We start from the raw sequence: 16374 nt of genomic DNA on the forward strand, positions 1-16374 counted from the left end.
ATCCAGAGTATTTCATATGGACGCAAATTGTGTGTTAATTCGTCAATGTGAGGGAGCGAGGAATGCAGTAAAGGAGGAATAATGCATCGGAAAAGAGATACTCTTAACCCCAAAGAAAATCCTATCTTATCCGTAGAAACGTATCTCGATTTAGAAGGACAATGCAGGGAATCCAGAGTATTTCATATGGACGCAAATTGTGTGTTAATTCGTCAATGTGAGGGAGCGAGGGATGCAGTAAAGGAGGAATAATGCATCGGAAAAGAGATACTCGGAACCCCAAAGAAAATCCTATCGTTTCCGTAGAAACGTATCTCGATTTAGAAGGACAATGCAAGGAATCCAGAGTATTTCATATGGACACGAATTGTGTGTTAATTCGTCAATGTGAGGGAGCGAGGAATGCAGTAAAAGAGGAATAATGCATCGGAAAAGAGATACTCTTAACCCCAAAGAAAATCCTATCTTATCCGTAGAAACGTATCTCGATTTAGAAGGACAATGCAGGAAATCCAGAGTATTTCATATGGACGCAAATTGCGTGTTAATTCGCCAATGTGAGGGAGCGAGGGATGCAGTAAAGGAGGAATAATGCATCGGAAAAGAGATACTCGGAACCCGAAAGAAAGTCCTATCATTTCCATAGAAACGTATCTCGATTTAGAAGGACAATGCAGGGAATCCAGAGTATTTCATATGCACGCTAATTGTGTGTTAATTCGTCAATGTGAGGGAGCGAGGGATGCAGTAAAGGAGGAATGTTGCATCGGAAAAGAGATACTCGGAACCCCAAAGAAAATCCTATCGTTTCCGTAGAAACGAATCCCGATTTAGAAGGACAATGCAGGGAAGCCAGAGAATTTCATATGGACGCAAATTGTGTGTTAATTTGTCAATGTGAGGGAGCGAGGTATGCAGTAAAGGAGGAATAATGCATCAGAAAAGAGATACTCGGAACCCCAAAGAAAATCCTATCGTTTCCGTAGAAACATATCTCGATTGAGAAGGACAATGCAGGGAATCCAGAGTATTTCATATGGACGCAAATTGTGTGTTAATTGGTCAATGTGAGGGAGCGAGGGATGCAGTAAAGGAGGAATACTGTATCGGAAAAGAGATACTAGGAACCCCAAAGAAAATCCTTTCGTTTCCGTAGAAATGTATCTCGATTTACAAGGACAATGCAGGGAATCCAGAGTATTTCATATTGACGCAAATTGTGTGTCAATTCGTCAATGTGAGGGAGCGAGGGATGCAGTAAAGGAGGAATAATGCATCAGAAAAGAGATACTCGGAACCCCAAAGAAAATCCTATCGTTTCCGTAGAAAAGTATCTCGATTTAGAAGGACAATGCTGGGAATCCAGAGTATTTCATATGGACGCAAATAGTGTGTTAATTCGTCAATGTGAGGGAGCGAGGGATGCAGTAAAGGAGGAATAATGCATCGGAAAAGAGATACTCGGAACCCCAAAGAAAATCCTATCGTTTCCGTAGAAACGTATCTCGATTTAGAAGGACAAAGCAGGGAATCCAGAGTATTTCATATGGACGCAAATTGTGTGTTAATTCGTCAATGTGAGGGAGCGAGGGATGCAGTAAAGGAGGAATAATGCATCGGAAAAGATACTCGGAACCCCAAAGAAAATCCTCTCGTTTCCGTAGAAACGTATCTCGATTTAGAAGGACAATGCAGGGAATCCAGAGTATTTCATATAGACGCAAATTGTGTGTTAATTCTTCAATGTGAGGGAGCGAGGGATGCAGTAAAGGAGGAATAATGCATCGGAAAAGAGATACTCGGAACCCCAAAGAAAATCCTATCGTTTCCGTAGAAACGTATCTCGATTTAGAAGGACAATGCAGGGAATCCAGAGTATTTCATATGGACGCAAATTGTGTGTTAATTCGTCAATGTGAGGGAGCGAGGGATGCAGTATAGGACGAATAATGCATCGGAAAAGAGATACTCGGAACCCCAAAGAAAATCCTATCGTTTCCGTAGAAACGTATCTCGATTTAGAAGGACAATGCAGGGAATCCAGAGTATTTCATATGGACGCAAATTGTGTGTTAATTCGTCAATGTGAGGGAGCGAGGGATGCAGTAAAGGAGGAATAATGCATCGGAAAAGAGATACTCGGAACCCCAAAGAAAATCCTATCGTTTCCGTAGAAAAGTATCTCGATTTAGAAGGACAATGCAGGGAATCCAGAGTATTCCATATGGACGCAAATTGTGTGTTAATTCGTCAATGTGAGGCAGCGAGGGATGCAGTAAAGGGGGAATAATGCATCGGAAAAGAGATACTCGGAACCCCAAAGAAAATCCTATCGTTTCCGTAGAAACCTATCTCGATTTAGAAGGACAATGCAGGGAATCCAGAGTATTCCATATAGACGCAAATTGTGTGTTAATTCGTCAATGTGATGGAGCGAGAAATGCAGTAAAGGAGGAATAATGCATTGGAAAAGTGATACTCGGAACCCCAAAGAAAATCCTATCGTTTCCGTAGAAACGTATCTCGATTTAGAAGGACAATGCAGGGAATCCAGAGTATTTCATATGGACGCAAATTGTGTGTTAATTCGTCAATGTGAGGGAGCGAGGGATGCAGTAAAGGAGGAATAATGCATCGGAAAAGAGATACTCGGAACCCCAAAGAAAATCCTATCGTTTCCGTAGAAACGTATCTCGATTTAGAAGGACAATGCAAGGAATCCAGAGTATTTCATATGGACACGAATTGTGTGTTAATTCGTCAATGTGAGGGAGCGAGGAATGCAGTAAAAGAGGAATAATGCATCGGAAAAGAGATACTCTTAACCCCAAAGAAAATCCTATCTTATCCGTAGAAACGTATCTCGATTTAGAAGGACAATGCAGGAAATCCAGAGTATTTCATATGGACGCAAATTGTGTGTTAATTCGCCAATGTGAGGGAGCGAGGGATGCAGTAAAGGAGGAATAATGCATCGGAAAAGAGATACTCGGAACCCGAAAGAAAGTCCTATCATTTCCATAGAAACGTATCTCGATTTACAAGGACAATGCAGGGAATCCAGAGTATTTCATATTGACGCAAATTGTGTGTCAATTCGTCAATGTGAGGGAGCGAGGGATGCAGTAAAGGAGGAATAATGCATCAGAAAAGAGATACTCGGAACCCCAAAGAAAATCCTATCGTTTCCGTAGAAAAGTATCTCGATTTAGAAGGACAATGCTGGGAATCCAGAGTATTTCATATGGACGCAAATAGTGTGTTAATTCGTCAATGTGAGGGAGCGAGGGATGCAGTAAAGGAGGAATAATGCATCGGAAAAGAGATACTCGGAACCCCAAAGAAAATCCTATCGTTTCCGTAGAAACGTATCTCGATTTAGAAGGACAAAGCAGGGAATCCAGAGTATTTCATATGGACGCAAATTGTGTGTTAATTCGTCAATGTGAGGGAGCGAGGGATGCAGTAAAGGAGGAATAATGCATCGGAAAAGATACTCGGAACCCCAAAGAAAATCCTCTCGTTTCCGTAGAAACGTATCTCGATTTAGAAGGACAATGCAGGGAATCCAGAGTATTTCATATAGACGCAAATTGTGTGTTAATTCTTCAATGTGAGGGAGCGAGGGATGCAGTAAAGGAGGAATAATGCATCGGAAAAGAGATACTCGGAACCCCAAAGAAAATCCTATCGTTTCCGTAGAAACGTATCTCGATTTAGAAGGACAATGCAGGGAATCCAGAGTATTTCATATGGACGCAAATTGTGTGTTAATTCGTCAATGTGAGGGAGCGAGGGATGCAGTATAGGACGAATAATGCATCGGAAAAGAGATACTCGGAACCCCAAAGAAAATCCTATCGTTTCCGTAGAAACGTATCTCGATTTAGAAGGACAATGCAGGGAATCCAGAGTATTTCATATGGACGCAAATTGTGTGTTAATTCGTCAATGTGAGGGAGCGAGGGATGCAGTAAAGGAGGAATAATGCATCGGAAAAGAGATACTCGGAACCCCAAAGAAAATCCTATCGTTTCCGTAGAAAAGTATCTCGATTTAGAAGGACAATGCAGGGAATCCAGAGTATTCCATATGGACGCAAATTGTGTGTTAATTCGTCAATGTGAGGCAGCGAGGGATGCAGTAAAGGGGGAATAATGCATCGGAAAAGAGATACTCGGAACCCCAAAGAAAATCCTATCGTTTCCGTAGAAACCTATCTCGATTTAGAAGGACAATGCAGGGAATCCAGAGTATTCCATATAGACGCAAATTGTGTGTTAATTCGTCAATGTGATGGAGCGAGAAATGCAGTAAAGGAGGAATAATGCATTGGAAAAGTGATACTCGGAACCCCAAAGAAAATCCTATCGTTTCCGTAGAAACGTATCTCGATTTAGAAGGACAATGCAGGGAATCCAGAGTATATCATATGGACGCAAATTGTGTGTTAATTCGTCAATGTGAGGGAGCGAGGGATGCAGTAAAGGAGGAATAATGTATCGGAAAAGAGATACTTGGAACCCCAAAGAAAATCCTATCGTTTCCGTAGAAACGTATCTCGATTTAGAAGGACAATGCAGGGAATCCAGAGTATTCCATATGGACGCAAATTGTGTGTTAATTCGTCAATGTGAGGGAGCGAGGGATGCAGTAAAGGGGGAATAATGCATCGGAAAAGAGAAACTCGGAACCCCAAAGAAAATCCTATCGTTTCCATAGAAACGTATCTCGATTTAGAAGGACAATGCAGGGAATCCAGAGTATTTCATATGGACGCAAATTGTGTGTTAATTCGTCAATGTGAGGGAGCGAGGGATGCAGTAAAGGAGGAATAATGCATCGGAAAAGAGATACTCGGAACCCCAAAGAAAATCCTCTCGTTTCCGTAGAAACGTATCTCGATTTAGAAGGACAATGCAGGGAATCCAGTGTATTTCATATGGACGCAAATTGTGTGTTAATTCGTCAATGTGAGGGAGCGAGGAATGCAGTAAAGGAGGAATAATGCATCGGAAAAGAGATACTCTTAACCCCAAAGAAAATCCTATCTTATCCGTAGAAACGTATCTCGATTTAGAAGGACAATGCAGGGAATCCAGAGTATTTCATATGGACGCAAATTGTGTGTTAATTCGTCAATGTGAGGGAGCGAGGGATGCAGTAAAGGAGGAATAATGCATCGGAAAAGAGATACTCGGAACCCCAAAGAAAATACTATCGTTTCCGTTGAAACGTATCTCGATTTAGAAGGACAAAGCAGGGAATCCAGAGTATTTCATATGGACGCAAAATGTGTGTTAATTCGTCAATGTGAGGGAGCGAGGGATGCAGTAAAGGAGGAATAATGCATCGGAAAAGAGATACTCGGAACCCCAAAGAAAATCCTCTCGTTTCCGTAGAAACGTATCTCGATTTAGAAGGACAATGCAGGGAATCCAGAGTATTTCATATGGACGCAAATTGAGTGTTAATTCGTCAATGTGAGGGAGCGAGGGATGCAGTGAAGGAGGAATAATGCATCGGAAAAGAGATACTCGGAACCCCAAAGAAAATCCTATCGTTTCCGTAGAAACGTATCTCGATTTAGAAGGACAAAGCAGGGGATCCAGAGTATTTCATATGGACGCAAATTGTGTGTTAATTCGTCAATGTGAGGGAGCGAGGGATGCAGTGAAGGAGGAATAATGCATCGGAAAAGAGATACTTGGAACCCCAAAGAAAATCCTATCGTTTCCGTAGAAACGTATCTCGATTTAGAAGGACAATGCAGGGAATCCAGAGTATTCCATATGGACGCAAATTGTGTGTTAATTCGTCAATGTGAGGGAGCGAGGGATGCAGTAAAGGGGGAATAATGCATCGGAAAAGAGAAACTCGGAACCCCAAAGAAAATCCTATCGTTTCCATAGAAACGTATCTCGATTTAGAAGGACAATGCAGGGAATCCAGAGTATTTCATATGGACGCAAATTGTGTGTTAATTCGTCAATGTGAGGGAGCGAGGGATGCAGTAAAGGAGGAATAATGCATCGGAAAAGAGATACTTGGAACCCCAAAGAAATTCCTATCGTTTCCGTAGAAACGTATCTCGATTTAGATGGACAATGCAGGGAATCCAGAGTATTCCATATGGACGCAAATTGTGTGTTAATTTGTCAATGTGAGGGAGCGAGGGAAGCAGTAAAGGGGGAATAATTCATCGGAAAAGAGATACTCGGAACCCCAAAGAAAATCCTATCGTTTCCATAGAAACGTATCTCGATTTAGAAGGACAATGCAGGGAATCCAGAGTATTTCATATGGACGCAAATTGTGTGTTAATTCGTCAATGTGAGGGAGCGAGGGATGCAGTAATGGAAGAATAATGCATCGGAAAAGAGATACTCGGAACCCCAAAGAAAATCCTATCGTTTCCGTAGAAACGTATCTCGATTTAGAAGGACAAAGCAGGGAATCCAGAGTATTTCATATGGACGCAAATTGTGTGTTAATTCGTCAATGTGAGGGAGCGAGGGATGCAGTAAAGGAGGAATAATGCATCGGAAAAGAGATACTCGGAACCCCAAAGAAAATCCTCTCGTTTCCGTAGAAACGTATCTCGATTTAGAAGGACAATGCAGGGAATCCAGAGTATTTCATATGGACGCAAATTGTGTGATAATTCGTCAATGTGAGGGAGCGAGGAATGCAGTAAAGGAGGAATAATGCATCGGAATAGAGATACTTGGAACCCCAAAGAAAATCCTATCGTTTCCGCAGAAACGTATCTCGATTTAGAAGGACAATGCAGGGAATCCAGAGTATTCCATATGGACGCAAATTGTGTGTTAATTCGTCAATGTGAGGGAGCGAGGGATGCAGTAAAGAGGGAATAATGCATCGGAAAAGAGAAACTCGGAACCCCAAAGAAAATCCTATCGTTTCCATAGAAACGTATCTCGATTTAGAAGGACAATGCAGGGAATCCAGAGTATTTCATCTGGACGCAAATTGTGTGTTAATTCGTCAATGTGAGGGAGCGAGGGATGCAGTAAAGGAGGAATAATGCATCGGAAAAGAGATACTCGGAACCCCAAAGAAAATCCTATCGTTTCCGTAGAAACGTATCTCGATTTAGAAGGACAAAGCAGGGAATCCAGAGTATTTCATATGGACGCAAATTGTGTGTTAATTCGTCAATGTGAGGGAGCGAGGAATGCAGTAAAGGAGGAATAATGCATCGGAAAAGAGATACTCTTAACCCCAAAGAAAATCCTATCTTATCCGTAGAAACGTATCTCGATTTAGAAGGACAATGCAGGGAATCCAGAGTATTTCATATGGACGCAAATTGTGTGTTAATTCGTCAATGTGAGGGAGCGAGGGATGCAGTAAAGGAGGAATAATGCATCGGAAAAGAGATACTCGGAACCCCAAAGAAAATCCTATCGTTTCCGTAGAAACGTATCTCGATTTAGAAGGACAAAGCAGGGTATCCAGAGTATTTCATATGGACGCAAATTGTGTGTTAATTCGTCAATGTGAGGGAGCGAGGGATGCAGTAAAGGAGGAATAATCCATCGGAAAAGAGATACTCGGAACCCCAAAGAAAATCCTCTCGTTTCCGTAGAAACGTATCTCGATTTAGAAGGACAATGCAGGGAATCCAGAGTATTTCATATGGACGCAAATTGAGTGTTAATTCGTCAATGTGAGGGAGCGAGGGATGCAGTGAAGGAGGAATAATGCATCGGAAAAGAGATACTCGGAACCCCAAAGAAAATCCTATCGTTTCCGTAGAAACGTATCTCGATTTAGAAGGACAAAGCAGGGAATCCAGAGTATTTCATATGGACGCAAATTGTGTGTTAATTCGTCAATGTGAGGGAGCGAGGGATGCAGTAAAGGAGGAATAATGCATCGGAAAAGATATACTCGGAACCCCAAAGAAAATCCTCTCGTTTCCGTAGAAACGTATCTCGATTTAGAAGGACAATGCAGGGAATCCAGAGTATTTCATATGGACGCAAATTGTGTGTTAATTCGTCAATGTGAGGGAGCGAGGGATGCAGTGAAGGAGGAATAATGCATCGGAAAAGAGATACTCGGAACCCCAAAGAAAATCCTATCGTTTCCGTAGAAACGTATCTCGATTTAGAAGGACAATGCAGGGAATCCAGAGTATTTCATATGGACGCAAATTGTGTGTTAATTCGTCAATGTGAGGGAGCGAGGGATGCAGTAAAGGAGGAATAATGCATCGGAAAAGAGATACTTGGAACCCCAAAGAAAATCCTATCGTTTCCGTAGAAACGTATCTCGATTTAGAAGGACAATGCAGGGAATCCAGAGTATTCCATGTGGACGCAAATTGTGTGTTAATTCGTCAATGTGAGGGAGCGAGGGATGCAGTAAAGGGGGAATAATGCATCGGAAAAGAGAAACTCGGAACCCCAAAGAAAATCCTATCGTTTCCATAGAAACGTATCTCGATTTAGAAGGACAATGCAGGGAATCCAGAGTATTTCATATGGACGCAAATTGTGTGTTAATTCGTCAATGTGAGGGAGCGAGGGATGCAGTAAAGGAGGAATAATGCATCGGAAAAGAGATACTCGGAACCCCAAAGAAAATCCTCTCGTTTCCGTAGAAACGTATCTCGATTTAGAAGGACAAAGCAGGGAATCCAGAGTATTTCATATGGACGCAAATTGTGTGTTAATTCGTCAATGTGAGGGAGCGAGGAATGCAGTAAAGGAGGAATAATGCATCGGAAAAGAGATACTCTTAACTCCAAAGAAAATCCTATCTTATCCGTAGAAACGTATCTCGATTTAGAAGGACAATGCAGGGAATCCAGAGTATTTCATATGGACGCAAATTGTGTGTTAATTCGTCAATGTGAGGGAGCGAGGGATGCAGTAAAGGAGGAATAATGCATCGGAAAAGAGATACTCGGAACCCCAAAGAAAATCCTATCGTTTCCGTAGAAACGTATCTCGATTTAGAAGGACAATGCAAGGAATCCAGAGTATTTCATATGGACACGAATTGTGTGTTAATTCGTCAATGTGAGGGAGCGAGGAATGCAGTAAAAGAGGAATAATGCATCGGAAAAGAGATACTCTTAACCCCAAAGAAAATCCTATCTTATCCGTAGAAACGTATCTCGATTTAGAAGGACAATGCAGGAAATCCAGAGTATTTCATATGGACGCAAATTTTGTGTTAATTCGCCAATGTGAGGGAGCGAGGGATGCAGTAAAGGAGGAATAATGCATCGGAAAAGAGATACTCGGAACCCGAAAGAAAGTCCTATCATTTCCATAGAAACGTATCTCGATTTAGAAGGACAATGCAGGGAATCCAGAGTATTTCATATGCACGCTAATTGTGTGTTAATTCGTCAATGTGAGGGAGCGAGGGATGCAGTAAAGGGGGAATGTTGCATCGGAAAAGAGATACTCGGAACCCCAAAGAAAATCCTATCGTTTCCGTAGAAACGAATCCCGATTTAGAAGGACAATGCAGGGAAGCCAGAGAATTTCATATGGACGCAAATTGTGTGTTAATTTGTCAATGTGAGGGAGCGAGGTATGCAGTAAAGGAGGAATAATGCATCAGAAAAGAGATACTCGGAACCCCAAAGAAAATCCTATCGTTTCCGTAGAAACATATCTCGATTGAGAAGGACAATGCAGGGAATCCAGAGTATTTCATATGGACGCAAATTGTGTGTTAATTGGTCAATGTGAGGGAGCGAGGGATGCAGTAAAGGAGGAATACTGTATCGGAAAAGAGATACTAGGAACCTCAAAGAAAATCCTTTCGTTTCCGTAGAAATGTATCTCGATTTACAAGGACAATGCAGGGAATCCAGAGTATTTCATATTGACGCAAATTGTGTGTCAATTCGTCAATGTGAGGGAGCGAGGGATGCAGAAAAGGAGGAATAATGCATCAGAAAAGAGATACTCGGAACCCCAAAGAAAATCCTATCGTTTCCGTAGAAAAGTATCTCGATTTAGAAGGACAATGCTGGGAATCCAGAGTATTTCATATGGACGCAAATAGTGTGTTAATTCGTCAATGTGAGGGAGCGAGGGATGCAGTAAAGGAGGAATAATGCATCGGAAAAGAGATACTCGGAACCCCAAAGAAAATCCTATCGTTTCCGTAGAAACGTATCTCGATTTAGAAGGACAAAGCAGGGAATCCAGAGTATTTCATATGGACGCAAATTGTGTGTTAATTCGTCAATGTGAGGGAGCGAGGGATGCAGTAAAGGAGGAATAATGCATCGGAAAAGATACTCGGAACCCCAAAGAAAATCCTCTCGTTTCCGTAGAAACGTATCTCGATTTAGAAGGACAATGCAGGGAATCCAGAGTATTTCATATAGACGCAAATTGTGTGTTAATTCTTCAATGTGAGGGAGCGAGGGATGCAGTAAAGGAGGAATAATGCATCGGAAAAGAGATACTCGGAACCCCAAAGAAAATCCTATCGTTTCCGTAGAAACGTATCTCGATTTAGAAGGACAATGCAGGGAATCCAGAGTATTTCATATGGACGCAAATTGTGTGTTAATTCGTCAATGTGAGGGAGCGAGGGATGCAGTATAGGACGAATAATGCATCGGAAAAGAGATACTCGGAACCCCAAAGAAAATCCTATCGTTTCCGTAGAAACGTATCTCGATTTAGAAGGACAATGCAGGGAATCCAGAGTATTTCATATGGACGCAAATTGTGTGTTAATTCGTCAATGTGAGGGAGCGAGAGATGCAGTAAAGGAGGAATAATGCATCGGAAAAGAGATACTCGGAACCCCAAAGAAAATCCTATCGTTTCCGTAGAAAAGTATCTCGATTTAGAAGGACAATGCAGGGAATCCAGAGTATTCCATATGGACGCAAATTGTGTGTTAATTCGTCAATGTGAGGGTGCGAGGGATGCAGTAAAGGGGGAATAATGCATCGGAAAAGAGATACTCGGAACCCCAAAGAAAATCCTATCGTTTCCGTAGAAACCTATCTCGATTTAGAAGGACAATGCAGGGAATCCAGAGTATTCCATATAGACGCAAATTGTGTGTTAATTCGTCAATGTGATGGAGCGAGAAATGCAGTAAAGGAGGAATAATGCATTGGAAAAGTGATACTCGGAACCCCAAAGAAAATCCTATCGTTTCCGTAGAAACGTATCTCGATTTAGAAGGACAATGCAGGGAATCCAGAGTATATCATATGGACGCAAATTGTGTGTTAATTCGTCAATGTGAGGGAGCGAGGGATGCAGTAAAGGAGGAATAATGTATCGGAAAAGAGATACTTGGAACCCCAAAGAAAATCCTATCGTTTCCGTAGAAACGTATCTCGATTTAGAAGGACAATGCAGGGAATCCAGAGTATTCCATATGGACGCAAATTGTGTGTTAATTCGTCAATGTGAGGGAGCGAGGGATGCAGTAAAGGGGGAATAATGCATCGGAAAAGAGAAACTCGGAACCCCAAAGAAAATCCTATCGTTTCCATAGAAACGTATCTCGATTTAGAAGGACAATGCAGGGAATCCAGAGTATTTCATATGGACGCAAATTGTGTGTTAATTCGTCAATGTGAGGGAGCGAGGGATGCAGTAAAGGAGGAATAATGCATCGGAAAAGAGATACTCGGAACCCCAAAGAAAATCCTATCGTTTCCGTAGAAACGTATCTCGATTTAGAAGGACAATGCAGGGAATCCAGAGTATTGCATATGGACGCAAATTGTGTGTTAATTCGTCAATGTGAGGGAGCGAGGAATGCAGTAAAGGAGGAATAATGCATCGGAAAAGAGATACTCTTAACCCCAAAGAAAATCCTATCTTATCCGTAGAAACGTATCTCGATTTAGAAGGACAATGCAGGGAATCCAGAGTATTTCATATGGACGCAAATTGTGTGTTAATTCGTCAATGTGAGGGAGCGAGGGATGCAGTAAAGGAGGAATAATGCATCGGAAAAGAGATACTCGGAACCCCAAAGAAAATCCTATCGTTTCCGTAGAAACGTATCTCGATTTAGAAGGACAAAGCAGGGAATCCAGAGTATTTCATATGGACGCAAATTGTGTGTTAATTCGTCAATGTGAGGGAGCGAGGGATGCAGTAAAGGAGGAATAATGCATCGGAAAAGAGATACTCGGAACCCCAAAGAAAATCCTCTCGTTTCCGTAGAAACGTATCTCGATTTAGAAGGACAATGCAGGGAATCCAGAGTATTTCATATGGACGCAAATTGAGTGTTAATTCGTCAATGTGAGGGAGCGAGGGATGCAGTGAAGGAGGAATAATGCATCGGAAAAGAGATACTCGGAACCCCAAAGAAAATCCTATCGTTTCCGTAGAAACGTATCTCGATTTAGAAGGACAAAGTAGGGAATCCAGAGTATTTCATATGGACGCAAATTGTGTGTTAATTCGTCAATGTGAGGGAGCGAGGGATGCAGTGAAGGAGGAATAATGCATCGGAAAAGAGATACTTGGAACCCCAAAGAAAATCCTATCGTTTCCGTAGAAACGTATCTCGATTTAGAAGGACAATGCAGGGAATCCAGAGTATTCCATATGGACGCAAATTGTGTGTTAATTCGTCAATGTGAGGGAGCGAGGGATGCAGTAAAGGGGGAATAATGCATCGGAAAAGAGAAACTCGGAACCCCAAAGAAAATCCTATCGTTTCCATAGAAACGTATCTCGATTTAGAAGGACAATGCAGGGAATCCAGAGTATTTCATATGGACGCAAATTGTGTGTTAATTCGTCAATGTGAGGGAGCGAGGGATGCAGTAAAGGAGGAATAATGCATCGGAAAAGAGATACTCGGAACCCCAAAGAAAATCCTATCGTTTCCGTAGAAACGTATCTCGATTTAGAAGGACAAAGCAGGGAATCCAGAGTATTTCATATGGACGCAAATTGTGTGTTAATTCGTCAATGTGAGGGAGCGAGGAATGCAGTAAAGGAGGAATAATGCATCGGAAAAGAGATACTCTTAACCCCAAAGAAAATCCTATCTTATCCGTAGAAACGTATCTCGATTTAGAAGGACAATGCAGGAAATCCAGAGTATTTCATATGGACGCAAATTGTGTGTTAATTCGCCAATGTGAGGGAGCGAGGGATGCAGTAAAGGAGGAATAATGCATCGGAAAAGAGATACTCGGAACCCGAAAGAAAATCCTATCATTTCCATAGAAACGTATCTCGATTTAGAAGGACAATGCAGGGAATCCCGAGTATTTCATATGGACGCAAATTGTGTGTTAATTCGTCAATGTGAGGGAGCGAGGGATGCAGTAAAGGAGGAATAATGCATCGGAAAAGAGATACTCGGAACCCCAAAGAAAATCCTATCGTTTCCGTAGAAACGTATCTCGATTTAGAAGGACAAAGCAGGGAATCCAGAGTATTTCATATGGACGCAAATTGTGTGTTAATTCGTCAATGTGAGGGAGCGAGGGATGCAGTAAAGGAGGAATAATGCATCGGAAAAGATATACTCGGAACCCCAAAGAAAATCCTCTCGTTTCCGTAGAAACGTATCTCGATTTAGAAGGACAATGCAGGGAATCCAGAGTATTTCATATGGACGCAAATTGTGTGTTAATTCGTCAATGTGAGGGAGCGAGGGATGCAGTGAAGGAGGAATAATGCATCGGAAAAGAGATACTCGGAACCCCAAAGAAAATCCTATCGTTTCCGTAGAAACGTATCTCGATTTAGAAGGACAATGCAGCGAATCCAGAGTATTTCATATGGACGCAAATTGTGTGTTAATTCGTCAATGTGAGGGAGCGAGGGATGCAGTAAAGGAGGAATAATGCATCGGAAAAAAGATACTTGGAACCCCAAAGAAAATCCTATCGTTTCCGTAGAAACGTATCTCGATTTAGAAGGACAATGCAGGGAATCCAGAGTATTCCATATGGACGCAAATTGTGTGTTAATTCGTCAATGTGAGGGAGCGAGGGATGCAGTAAAGGGGGAATAATGCATCGGAAAAGAGAAACTCGGAACCCCAAAGAAAATCCTATCGTTTCCATAGAAACGTATCTCGATTTAGAAGGACAATGCAGGGAATCCAGAGTATTTCATATGGACGCAAATTGTGTGTTAATTCGTCAATGTGAGGGAGCGAGGGATGCAGTAAAGGAGGAATAATGCATCGGAAAAGAGATACTCGGAACCCCAAAGAAAATCCTATCGTTTCCGTAGAAACGTATCTCGATTTAGAAGGACAATGCAAGGAATCCAGAGTATTTCATATGGACGCAAATTGTGTGTTAATTCGTCAATGTGAGGGAGCGAGGAATGCAGTAAAGGAGGAATAATGCATCGGAAAAGAGATACTCTTAACCCCAAAGAAAATCCTATCTTATCCGTAGAAACGTATCTCGATTTAGAAGGACAATGCAGGGAATCCAGAGTATTTCATATGGACGCAAATTGTGTGTTAATTCGTCAATGTGAGGGAGCGAGGGATGCAGTAAAGGAGGAATAATGCATCGGAAAAGAGATACTCGGAACCCCAAAGAAAATCCTATCGTTTCCGTAGAAACGTATCTCGATTTAGAAGGACAATGCAAGGAATCCAGAGTATTTCATATGGACACGAATTGTGTGTTAATTCGTCAATGTGAGGGAGCGAGGAATGCAGTAAAGGAGGAATAATGCATCGGAAAAGAGATACTCTTAACCCCAAAGAAAATCCTATCTTATCCGTAGAAACGTATCTCGATTTAGAAGGACAATGCAGGAAATCCGGAGTATTTCATATGGACGCAAATTGTGTGTTAATTCGCCAATGTGAGGGAGCGAGGGATGCAGTAAAGGAGGAATAATGCATCGGAAAAGAGATACTCGGAACCCGAAAGAAAATCCTATCATTTCCATAGAAACGTATCTCGATTTAGAAGGACAATGCAGGGAATCCAGAGTATTTCATATGGACGCAAATTGTGTGTTAATTCGTCAATGTGAGGGAGCGAGGGATGTAGTAAAGGAGGAATAATGCATCGGAAAAGAGATACTCGGAACCCCAAAGAAAATCCTATCGTTTCCGTAGAAACGAATCCCTATTTAGAAGGACAATGCAGGGAAGCCAGAGAATTTCATATGGACGCAAATTGTGTGTTAATTTGTCAATGTGAGGGAGCGAGGTATGCAGTAAAGGAGGAATAATGCATCAGAAAAGAGATACTCGGAACCCCAAAGAAAAGCCTATCGTTTCCGTAGAAACATATCTCGATTGAGAAGGACAATGCAGGGAATCCAGAGTATTTCATATGGACGCAAATTGTGTGTTAATTGGTCAATGTGAGGGAGCGAGGGATGCAGTAAAGGAGGAATACTGTATCGGAAAAGAGATACTAGGAACCCCAAAGAAAATCCTTTCGTTTCCGTAGAAACGTATGTCGATTTAGAAGGACAATGCAGGGAATCCAGAGTATTTCATATGGACGCAAATTGTGTGTTAATTCGTCAATGTGAGGGAGCGAGGGATGCAGTAAAGGAGGAATAATGCATCGGAAAAGAGATACTCGGAACCCCAAAGAAAATCCTATCGTTTCCGTAGAATAGTATCTCGATTTAGAAGGACAATGCTGGGAATCCAGAGTATTTCATATGGACGCAAATAGTGTGTTAATTCGTCAATGTGAGGGAGCGAGGGATGCAGTAAAGGAGGAATAATGCATCGGAAAAGAGATACTCGGAACCCCAAAGAAAATCCTATCGTTTCCGTAGAAACGTATCTCGATTTAGAAGGACAAAGCAGGGAATCCAGAGTATTTCATATGGACGCAAATTGTGTGTTAATTCGTCAATGTGAGGGAGCGAGGGATGCAGTAAAGGAGGAATAATGCATCGGAAAAGATACTCGGAACCCCAAAGAAAATCCTCTCGTTTCCGTAGAAACGTATCTCGATTTAGAAGGACAATGCAGGGAATCCAGAGTATTTCATATGGACGCAAATTGTGTGTTAATTCGTCAATGTGAGGGAGCGAGGGATGCAGTGAAGGAGGAATAATGCATCGGAAAAGAGATACTCGGAACCCCAAAGAAAATCCTATCGTTTCCGTAGAAACGCATCTCGATTTAGAAGGACAATGCAGGGAATCCAGAGTATTTCATATGGACGCAAATTGTGTGATAATTCGTCAATGTGAGGGAGCGAGGGATGCAGTGAAGGAGGAATAATGCATCGGAAAAGAGATACTTGGAACCCCAAAGAAAATCCTATCGTTTCCGTAGAAACGTATCTCGATTTAGAAGGACAATGCAGGGAATCCAGAGTATTCCATATGGACGCAAATTGTGTGTTAATTCGTCAATGTGAGGGAGCGAGGG

The sequence above is a fragment of the Schistocerca nitens genome, chromosome 2 (assembly GCF_023898315.1).
Source record: "Schistocerca nitens isolate TAMUIC-IGC-003100 chromosome 2, iqSchNite1.1, whole genome shotgun sequence".
Taxonomy (NCBI): Eukaryota; Metazoa; Arthropoda; class Insecta; order Orthoptera; family Acrididae; genus Schistocerca; species Schistocerca nitens.